This window comes from Macaca nemestrina, chromosome 4 (genome assembly GCF_043159975.1).
Source record: "Macaca nemestrina isolate mMacNem1 chromosome 4, mMacNem.hap1, whole genome shotgun sequence".
NCBI classification, from domain to species: domain Eukaryota; kingdom Metazoa; phylum Chordata; class Mammalia; order Primates; family Cercopithecidae; genus Macaca; species Macaca nemestrina.
In genome coordinates this window covers 147,926,636-147,936,315 of record NC_092128.1, presented here as the reverse complement: position 1 = coordinate 147,936,315, position 9,680 = coordinate 147,926,636, and the positions used below count along the sequence as shown (strand labels likewise).

At 43.5% G+C, this 9,680-nt stretch overlaps 1 long non-coding RNA gene across 3 annotated transcripts; it reads left to right on the top strand.

Moving 5' to 3' along the window:
• Positions 1–726: 726 nt before the first annotated feature.
• Positions 727–8,703, top strand: LOC105466348 (uncharacterized). 3 transcript variants are annotated; one of them, XR_978144.2, is made up of 6 exons: positions 727–849; positions 3,546–4,059; positions 6,186–6,322; positions 6,568–6,836; positions 7,146–7,198; positions 7,631–8,703. It is a non-coding gene; the product is annotated as an uncharacterized lncRNA (long non-coding RNA). The 3 variants fall into 3 exon arrangements; XR_011621723.1 differs by having other exon boundaries at positions 6,181–6,322; XR_011621722.1 differs by having other exon boundaries at positions 3,543–4,059.
• Positions 8,704–9,680: the final 977 nt, after the last annotated feature.

Genomic DNA, 9,680 nt, shown 5'->3' with positions numbered 1-9,680 from the left:
CCCTGGATCTACTTCATCCTTTATATCTCCCAAGGGACAAAGCTCTCCATCCTGAACAGAGTTTAGTTAACTGAGATCTTTTCCTTCCATCCTAGTTCCAATTAAGCATTTCCACCCAACTGACACAGGACAAAACCCTGGCTCTGCTATTCTTTGTTGGAATTCACTCTCTTGGAAGGGTCTCAAAGGATTAGGGTGAATGGAAACAGGCAGACAAAAGTGTATGCTAGGAAGGAGTCAGGCTTGGCAGAGAAATCCAGGTCTATCATGAACACAAAGTAAGCCTGAACTGGGTGTCAAGAGCCATTGGATGGCCAAAGGGCTCAGAGATCTGGGGAGAGTGGATTTGGAGATCTCCAGGAAAACAGGTGCTTGGGAAAGCGATGAGGATGTATGCATGTATGCCAGAAGCAGAGGGAGGGGATATTGCTCCTGGCTGGCCTCCTTGTTGCTCTCTAATGGTGAGTTTCATGCTGTGTCAAGGCCTGGAAGCCACACAGCCCCTGCTCAGCTATTTCAGATACTGACACTTAGATCATAATTAGCCACAGTCTTTGTACATGGAGCTTTGGAATCTTGGCACCTGCTGCTGATGGGCCAGTTTCTCCCTGTCCCAGTGTTATTCTGGTCCTAGCTCAGTGCCACGTTTGCTATCCCCTCCCTTCCCACCTTGGAAATGAACCATTGCTGCCAATTTCCTGTCCAGAGTGACTTTCAGAGACACACCGAGGAGCATTTTATTGAAGTTGGGAAATTGGAAAGCATCTCAATTTCTCTTGCACCAAGATTTTATTATTTCCTTTGAAGTGAAATTTCAAATACACCAGACAAGTCTACGCTCAAATGGAGGTATGAAAATGCATGTAAAAATCAAATGAAAGAGGGTTTTGGTTGTCTCCTATTTTGTATCCTGCCTGTCCTTGCTTGCCTACCTTGCATTTATTAATGAAGAGATCACCTCTACACATCCAAGAGCAGATAACCACACATTGCCTCAAAATCCCAGGGGAAAAAAAAATATTCTAAGACATTTAAGGTCTTATTTCAGTCACTCATTTTTGCTATTTTTACTTTGGAGACATTTTTGCTATTTTGCTATTTTTATCACCCTAACAAAAATACTGCTTATTTCAATTAACTTATTTCTGCATGTTCTATGAAAGCATGTGTTACATTAATAATATAGTTTGACTGTGTCCTCACCCAAATCTCATCTTGAATTGTAGTTCCCATAATCCCCACATGTGGTAGGAGGGACCTGGTGGGAGGTAATTGAACCCTGGGAGTGGTTACCTCCATAGTGTTTTCATGATAGTGAGTTCTCATGAGATCTGATGGTTTTATACGGGCCTTTCCGTCAGCTTCACTCTGCATTTCTCCTTCCTGCTGCCATGTGGAGGACATGCTTGCTTCCCTTTCCACTATGATTGTAAGTTTCCTGGGGCCTCCCAGCCCTGTGGAACTGTGAGTCTATCAAACCTCTATCCTTTATAAGTTACCCAGTCTTGGGTATGTCTTCATAGCAGCGTGAGAAAGAACTAATACAATTAATAATCCAATATAACAACCTATTTTAATTACATATTACAGGCTTCAGATATGTAGAATGAAATAAGGTTTTTTTTTGTTTTGTTTTGTTTTTTTTGCTTGCTTGTTTGTTTTGAGAGAGAGTCTCACTCTGTCGTCAGGCTGGAGTATAGTGGCACGATCTTGGTTCACTGCAATCTCTGCCTCCCGGGTTCAAGTGATTCTTCTGCCTCAGCCTCCCGAGTAGCTGGGACTACAGGCATGTGCCACCACACCCAGCTAATTTTTGTATTTTTAGTAGAGACAGGGTTTCATCATGTTGGCCAGGATGATCTCAATATCTTGACCTCATGATCCGCCCACCTCCGCCTCCCAAAGTGCTGGGATTACAGGCATGAGCCACCGTGCCTGGCCAAAATAAGTATTTTTTAAAAAATGATCTTGGACTTAGTCTTGGAAGTGACATTATAGGTTATCAAATTTTACCTTCTACCTAAGAATCCTTCTGTGGCTCTTGTGACAAATGTGGATCCTTTTGAGGGAAAAACTAGTGGTCAGATAAAGAGAGCCTTCAATTGCCCTTACCGACCTTCTGCATCTAGATACAGGTCCCATCTATTAAAAAAAAAAAAATTAGAGATTGGTCTTATTCTGTCACCCAGGCTGGAGTGCAATGGCATGATCATAGCTCACTATAGCCTTGGCCTCTTAGGCTCAAGTGATCCTTCTGCCTCAGCCTCCTGAGTAGCTGGGACCACAGGTGCATGCCACCTCTCCAGGTATTTTTTTAAAAATTATTTTTGTAGAGACGAGGGTCTCACTATGTTGCCCAAGCTAGTCTTGAACTCTTGGTCTTAACTGATTCCCTGGCTCAGTCTCCCAAAGTGCTGGAGTTACAAATGTGAGCCTCCACATCCAGCCAGTAAATGTCTTCTTCACTGGGTAAACCCAAAGGCATTCCCTTGCATTGGTCTTCTCTAGCCCTTTACTGCCTGATATACAGGGGAGTCAAGGTAGATTCAAGTCTGATCAAGATAGAATGTCACTCAACAGGCTCTGTCTCAGTGTTCAGTGGGACTTGGGACAAAATCCCCTGAACTTCAACCAAGGATGAAGTGAAGTGAGTTTCTGTTACCTGAATAGCCTGGAAGCCATGGCTGTTCCTACCCACCTTCCCTGTCCAGCATTAGCTGGCCAAAGCACCTGCCTCTGCCTTGAATCTCACTCTATTCCCCCAGTTACCCTACCTTGTGCCTCTATCTTTGCCTGGGGTTTGCGCCCTACCCTGAATTCCAACCCACTGACATGAGATCTTGATGCCTACTTGGCGCTTAGAGTCTTAGTATTGCCCAATCCTGGTCCGGGGAGAACTCACCTAATTTAGAACAACTCCACATTACCCTTCAGCCACATTATGCCCTCCTCTCCTGGACGCTGCTACAGATGTTTCTGGTGCAGGTATTTTTCTTAGCCATACTTGAACCTACAATCACCTTTAAACACCGTGTCTCAAACATCTAACACTGAGTCAGTCTCTGCAACCTCTCCTCTGCAGTCTAGTGATCAGTGTGAACTGGGTCTTCCTGTCTGTGGACCCTCTGTGATCCTCTGTGCCAAGCCTGCCTTGCACAAACATGATGCTTTTCAGATATTTGCAGACAAAATTCCAACCCAGCCTCATCAGTAACTATCTAGTACTTGCCCCAGATATCGGCATTAAATATATCTCATGTTCCATCAACATATACCCAGACAATCATCACTTGATGATCATGTGAAGGGCTCACTCCTAGCTCTTTCCAGGACTAATCCCAGCCTTTGCTCTGATGGAGTGGGAAACAGTCATTCTCTAGCAGAGATGTTGCAAGTAAGCGCTTATTTGAGGCCTTTGGCAAGGATAACTGGCACTCTTTCTAGCTCATTTGTTGCTATCAAATTCCTGACTCAGCCCACTTGTCATCGCCTCTTGACAAGTCAGCATTTCAGTGCTGGGTTTGTTTCTCTTTCCTCGCAAGCAGTAAACACCATCCTATGCAAGAAATGAAGCTACCCTTCAATGCAAGAACCAGGTGTGATGGTGACTATTGAGTGTCAACTTGATTGGATTGGAAGATGCAAAGTATTGTTCCTGGGTATGTCTGTGAGGGTGTTGCCAAAAGAGATTAACATTTGAGTCAGTGGACTAGGAGAGGCAGACCCACCCTCAATCTGGCTGGGCACCATCTAATCAGATGCCAGCCTGACTAGAATAAAGGAGGCAGAAGAACGTGGAAAGACTTGACTTGCTGAGTCTTCTGGCCCTCATCTTCCCTTGTGCTGGATGCTTCCTGCCCTTGAACATCAGATTCCAAGTTCTTCAGCTTTTGGACTCTTGGACTTATCCCAGTGGTTTGCCAGGGGTTCTTGGGCCTTTGGCCACAGACTGAAGTCTGCACTGTCAGGTTCCCTACTTTTGAGGTTTTGTGACTTGGACTGACTTCCCTGCTCCTCAGCTTGCAGACAGCCTATTGTGGGACCTCATCTTGTGATCAGGTGAGTCAATACTTTTTGATAAACTCCTCTTTGTATACACATCTATCCTATTGGTTCTGTCCCTTTAGAGAACGCTGGCTAACACACTAGGGTTCTTTGGTCCCCTAGTAAGTACATCCAACTCAAAAAAAATTAGTGAAAGAAACAGCAGGGGAAAACTTGAAAATCCTTAGTCACTGGAAAATGATGCAAATAATGCTTCTCCTTTCAATGAAGCAGTTTGGGTGGCAAAATGTCAGGAAATTGCACAAGGTCTTCTCCAACTCTAATGCTAGAGGAATTACGATGTTCTTGGGGGAGGTGAAGAGTTTATGTTCATTTTTTAAAAAGAAAACTACAATTGAAGTCCTCAGGGAGTCAACATTTTTCACATTCTCTGCAGCAGGCATAATTTACTAAAAGAGAACTAGAACTCGGCTGTCAGCTGAATTAATATACAGGCCAAGAATCTCAGGTTCACCAAGATGTATGTGATAAACTGGTCCTGTGGGGTCAGGAGACCAACAGGGTATATTTCAGGGAAATAGAAGCCATTAAACACCATCATCTCAGTGTCTTGTATGCCTTATGTACAAAGGCACTCATAATTAAAATTAGCCATTAGCTTGTAAATAAAATGCTTTCAGAGAGAATGTTTTATGTTATTATCTCTATCCTACCCTGTTTATCGGCCTGGCCTCTATTTGTGATAATATCTCCATCTTTATTTCCATCTAATGGGTCTCCTTTAATCTAGTCAGCAGTGGTTTGATTTAATGGAGAGCTATGGAAAAGCCAGGTAAAATGACAGAATGAAAAACAGCCACTCAAAACTCACCAGGGTTAAACGTTGTCTCCAGCACAAAGATCACGCTTGAAGGCTAGTATTTAACATGCTCCATGACCTGGATCTGACCAGGATTTCCAACCCCTTTCCATGACTTGTACTTTGAGGCATTTATCATTTTATCAGTCTGCACTCTTCTTCCTTTGCAATGGGAAACTGGCTCCAAATTTTATCACACCACCCCTCCCATTACTTCCAACAAATGTCCCTTCCCCAAGCCCAAATGTGTGATTTTAGAATTGACATTCGTGTTCTTGCGAGTTCCATGTTTATACAGGTTCCCTCCTCTCTACTCATAGCTGGTGGTCCAAGATGGGCTACCAGTCTGGATAGATTGCGGAACCGAAACCAGCATCCAAGTTCCTCCTTGGTGGCAAATCTGGAAGGTATGCTAACGGGAGAAGCAGTGCCTCGTTTCTTGCCAGGAAGCGATAGACACTCTAAGACAGCGGCCCCCAATCTTTTTGGCACCAGGGACAGGTTCCATGGAAGACAATTTTTCCACAGACTGGGGGTTGGAGGATGGTTTGGGGATGATTCAAGCACATTACATTCATTGCGCACTTTATTTCTATTACTATTACTTTGTAATATATAATGAAATAATTGTACAACTCACCATCATGCAGAATCAGTGGGAGCTCTGAGCTTGTTCAGTGAGTCTCAGCTCACTGAAACCTCTGCCTCTCAGGTTCAAGCAATTCTCCTGCCTGAGCCTCCAGAGTAGCTGGAATTACAGGCGTGCACCACCACACCCAGCTAATTTTTCTATTTTTTTCAGTAGAGATGGGGTTTCATTATGTTGCCCAAGCTGGTCTCCAACTCCTAGACTTGAATGATCCTTTCACCTTGGCTTCCCAAAGTGCTGGGATTACAGGCATGAGCCACTGCACCCGGCCCACACTGCTTCTTGATGGCAGTCATATTTTCCCTTCTGGTAAAGCTATGTATGTACTTGTCTGATCTTACCTCTGATCTCCCAGTAATGGTAGGGTTTCATAAAGACAGGGATTGTGTGATCATTGGTTTACTTCATCTCTAGCACGGGACTGTCATGTGAAAATAAACACTCACTTAACTTTCTCTTGAGTTTCTCCTAGTTCCTCTGAGCCCTGGGAGCAGCGTTCCGGAAGTAGCTACAAATCTTAAACAGCAAATTTTATCTAACAACACTGTCCCCTCCCCCCGCCTTTCCTCCCCTCCTTCCCTCCCCTCCTCTCCCCTCCTCTCCCCTCCCCTCCCCTCCCCTCTCTTCTCCTCTCCTCTCCTCTTCTCTTTTCTCTTCTCTTTTTGAGACAAGATCTTGCTCTGTTGCCCAGGCTGAAAGGCAGTGGCTCAATCATAGTTGACTGCAGCTTTGACTTCCTGGACTCAAACGATTCTTCCACCTCAGTCTCCCAGGTAACCGGGACTACAGGCATGCGTCACCATACCCAGGTAATTTTTTGTTTTAATTTTTCCGTAGAGATGAGGGTCTCGCTATGTTGCCCAGGATGGTCTCAACCTCCTGGCTTCACGTGATCCTCCCACCTCACCCTTTCAATGCATTGGGATTACAGGCATGAGAAACTCCACCTGGCCACAACAGTCCTCTAAGCCTGAGTTTAGAGTTTAGTTCAGGCCCTTGGGATAGGCACTTTTACCCACATCGAGGTTGCTTGATAGACAACCCCTCTTTTCAGGGATGTAAATACATCATTTCTCAACACGATGCGAAAACATCCTTTCTGCAAAAGTGGCAATACCCTTGGGGACTTCCCTTTAGTTTGAGCCACTGTGAGGGGCACGGAATGATGTTGCTGGAAAGTCATGAAAATGGTACTCCTCACTGAATTTTGAGCCAGAATCAGAACACATCAGCCTCAGGGTATGGAAACTAATGAAACCACCATCCTGCAATGTACAGAAAGGTGCTACCTTAAGAGATCATCAACACTCCACAACCTGAAAGGTCAGTGGTGCCAATTAAACAACTTCCATAGTTCTACTCATATGGTTACTTCCTCTTGGAATAGCCCATTACTACTTTTTTTCCTTGATACGCTTTGACTGTGTCCCCACTCAAAAGTCATCTTGAATTGTAGCTCCCATAATTCCTACATGTTGTGAGAGGGACCTGGTGGAAGATAATTGAATCATGGGAGCAGTTTCTCCCATACTGTTCTCATAGTAGTGAATAAATCTCACGAGATGTGATGGTTTTATAAGGGGAATCCCCTTTTGCTTGGTTCTCATTCTCTCTTGTCTGCCACCATGTAAGATGTGCCTTTTGCCTGCCACCATGATTGTGAAGCCTCCCAGCCACATGGAACTGTGAGTCCATTAAACCTCTTTTTGTTTATTAATTACCCAGTCTCAGGTATGTCTTTATCAGTAGCATGAAAACGGATTCATACATTCCCTGACTATTGAATCTTTCTTATCTTTCAGGGTATTCCTCAAAACCCAAGTCTCTCTTAAGCATTCCCTCTGCCCACACCACTGGAATTATTTCCACCCTCTTCTACCCCTTTGCTGTAGTTCCTTTGACCCTCTCTTGTAGCTCTCCACATATTGTTTTGCTTTATAATTGTCCTGCCCAAGTCTGTCTTCCCAATCATTGCACAGGCTGGAGTTTTTTCTTTTTAGTGTCCTATTTTCCTGAATAGAGCCTGGCACAGATTAGGTGCTCAGTCAATATTTACTGTCAGCATCATCCCATAATTAGATAATGACAACAGGAAATATTTATCTTCTTGCATCTAGGTGAGACTGAACCTGATTAAGCAAAGCAGATCAGTGTCCGGGAAACTCCTGTGGCGTTCCAACGCAGGAAAAATTCATAACTTATCTCAGCAAATACTTACAACACCGCTGTGGTTTGTTCAGTGATGATAAATATGTTTGCCTTGTCGTTTCATCTTTCATCTGCTGTTTGTTCCACTTTCCTGGATTGCAAAATCCTTGAGCCTAAAGATACTGTTACCTTTCTTTATAACCTTCACTGAGGGTAGCAAAAGATAATGAAGATAGTGGACAAGTCATAAATGATTGATGAATTGATTGACTCAGTTAATAAACATTTTCTCAGATTTATGTATCTGTCTGCTGCAGGTATATAAACCACAATACTTTTAAGGGCTCTCAGTTCAGTTGGAGAGACATTGCATTTCATTATAGTGTGTTATTGATGAATCTGAGTTACCAAGCCAATAGAAGAACAAAACAAGAGGTATGAAAATGTGCTCAACATCATTGATCATCAGAGAAATGCAAATCAAAAATACTGTAAGATATCATCTCTTCCCCAGTTAAAATGGCTTTTATCCAAAAGACAGGCAATGACAAATGCCGGTGAGAGAAAAGAAAACTCTCATACACTGTTAGTGGGAATGTAAATTAGTACAGCCACTATGGAGAACGGTTTGAAGGTTCCTAAAAAAACTAAAAGTCAAGTTACCATATGATCCAGTAATCCTAGATATATACCAAAAAGAAAGAAAATCAGTATATTAAAGAGATATCTACACTCCCTTGTCTATTGCAACACTGTTCACAATAACCAAGATTAGGAAGCAACCTAAGTATCCATCAACAGATAAATGCATAAAGAAAATGCGGTACATATAGGCAATGGAGTACTATTCAGCCATGAAAAAGAATGAGATCCTGTCATTTGCAACAACATGGATGGAACTGAAGGTCACTATGTTAAGTGAAATAGACCAGACACAAAAGGACAAACTTTGCATGTTCTCAATTATTTGTGGGATCTAACAATTAAAACAATTGAACTCATGGAGATAGAGAGTAGAACGATGGTTACCAGTGGCTGGAAAGCAGGGGGGTGGCAGGTGGGGAGGGAGTGGAGATGGCTAATGGGTACAGCAACATAGTTAGAAAGAATAAATAGGCCTGGCGTGGTGGCTCACGCCTGTAATCCCAGTATTTTGGGAGGCCGAAGTGGACAGATCACAAGGTCAGGAGATGGAGACCATCCTAGCTAACATGGTGAAACCCTGTCTCTACTAAAAATACAAAAAATTAGCCGGGTGTGGTGGCGGGTGCCTGTAGTCCCAGCTACTCGAGAGGCTGAGGCAGGAGAATGGCGTGAACCTGGAAGGTGGAGCTTGCAGTGAGCCGAGATTGCGCCACTGCACTCCAGCCTGGGCGACAGAATGAGACTTTGTCTCAAAAAAAAAAAAAAAAAGAATAAATAAGACCTCATATTTGCTAGCACAAAAGTGTGACTGTAGCCAAAAATAATTTAATTGTGCATTTAAAAATAACTCACACCTGTAATCCCAGCACTTTGGGAGGCCAACGCAGGCGGATCACGAGGTCAGGAGATTGAGACCATTCTGGCTAATATGGTGAAACCTTGTCTCTACTAAAAATATTTTAAAAAGTAGCCAGGTGTAGTGGCGAGCACCTGTAGTCCCAGCTACTCGGGAGGCTGAGGCAGGAGAATGGCGTGAACCCGGGAGGAGGAGCTTGCAGTGAGCTGAGATCGTGCCACTGCATTCCAGCCTGGGCGACAGAGCAAGACTCCGTCTCAAAAAAAAAAAAAAAAAAAAAAAAACTAAAAGAGTATAATTGGATTTTTTGTTACACAAATGATAAATGCTTGAGGGGATAGATACCCCATATACCCTGATGCAATTATTATGCATAGCATGTCTCTATAAAAATATCTCATGTACCCCATTAGTATATAAATGTAACCCACTAGGCATGGTGGCTCATGCCTGTAATCCCAGCACTTTGAGAGGCTGAGGCAGCAGGAGGATCCCTTAAGCCTGGGAGTTTCAGGCCA